The following is a 1,746-nucleotide window of genomic DNA, read 5'->3' as shown; positions in this document are numbered from 1 at the left end:
CAAACGATTTTTTTTGCTTGAAATTTCTTTCTTGACACTGACGATCTTCTTCAGATGATGCTTGCAGTTGTCTTGAAGCACTCGTCGACACTGAATTCACTCTTTTTTTCTTTTTATCACTTTTTTTTTTATCAAAGAACTTTTTTTTATTATGATTATAGTGGCAATATATTAGCGCTGGCCCCCGTCCAGCACCCGGCTGTACCGAAGCCGCCGCAAATACTGTCCTCTTGTGTGTGGACGACATGTATATGGGGAAAAGTAAAATCCGACAGCCACATGTTTTGCATTCCTTTTCTTCTCACTCCTGTTGGTAATCTAGCGGCTACAGTGTGAAGAGAAAAGGACTACACCACGTCTTGTTTGAGCCGGTCAAAGGAATTCGTCGGCAGCCCCATAGGATCTCCTTTCCGGTTAGTGTGTGTGATATGTGCAAATAAAAAACTTTCTCCTGGTTGGGTTAAACATGCCGCAGACGTCGTAACAAGCGGGGCATGTTTATTGGACGAGAGAATTAGTGACGTCATGGGAAGTTGGGACAAGTGATTGGACGAGAGATTGCTGACGTCATGGGAGATGGGACAAGTGATTGGACGAGAGATTGCTGACGTCATGGGAGATGGGATAAGTGATTGGACGAGATATCACTGACGTCATGGGAAGCGGGAACAGGTAATTGGACAGTCAGTGGCGTTCTTAAAATGATATCTAAATAGGTTTCTTACTAACTACAGGCTAGGTTGTGTATTTGTGAGTATTGAGAGTATTCAGAAATAGGCTTAGGAAATACGGGCGGTCTAGAATAATAACAATACTATCATTACAAGATTAATAAGACTAAGCCACACTTGAACCATTCAATAGATAATAAAGATCTACAGGTCCAAAAAACAAACTTATATAGTAAATCCATATAACAAAACAGATTCAACTCTTAATCATTAATAACAGTTGGCATTATACTAGGCGTGAGGGCAGACAGCCTCTCGACAAAAGATATGTGATCAAAAAATGACAAAAGGAAAAAACAGAAAAGTTAAAGAGAGACCAGCCGTTGGCCAGCGAAAAATATGAACAGCTTCTGGCCAACTCGCTGTGTTCTAGTCTACACCGAACCGTCTATTTGTTCCTTCAACAAAGTGATGCCTACGCACTACATTTCGTCAACGCTTGGTTATCACAATAGGTATCAGAACCTGGGAGACTGGGGATTGGGGAGAAGTGTGGCACCGCTTGGCACCCCCTCTCTCGAGAGAAAACAAATAATGAATATATATAAAATGAAAGATATCGAGTCGTAGGGCACGCGCTTGACAAGCCTTAACTCCTGAAACTTATGCTAGACAAAGTGATAAACATTGTTGCAGTCTTACGTCCTTAGTGGAGGCCAGGGCTAACGGTGGCCTCCTGGACTAAAAATTAACATATGTTTACCTCTACATTTAGAGCCAAAAAAGAACAAAAAAGTCCTGTACGTGGTAAAACTACGACTGCAAATGCACCCAACGCGCCTTTAAGAAACGTGTCCATATATCTATATAGTTTTTGATTTCTTTAGTAATATGCTTTTTATTTTTTATTTTCTTATCTATCTTACATTTAAGAACACAAAAAAAGTAAGCAGTAATGACTCGTTACACGTACACTCGATCTGAAGTACCGAGAAAGGAGCTAAAAACTTTTTTTGAGTTTTAGTTCCAATCGGACTTCAACCTAAGTTCAAGAGTGACTTAAGACCCGTAAGGT

Source organism: Penaeus monodon, chromosome 31 (assembly GCF_015228065.2).
Source record: "Penaeus monodon isolate SGIC_2016 chromosome 31, NSTDA_Pmon_1, whole genome shotgun sequence".
NCBI lineage: Eukaryota > Metazoa > Arthropoda > Malacostraca > Decapoda > Penaeidae > Penaeus > Penaeus monodon.
Note: the sequence above shows the minus strand (reverse complement) of the source record.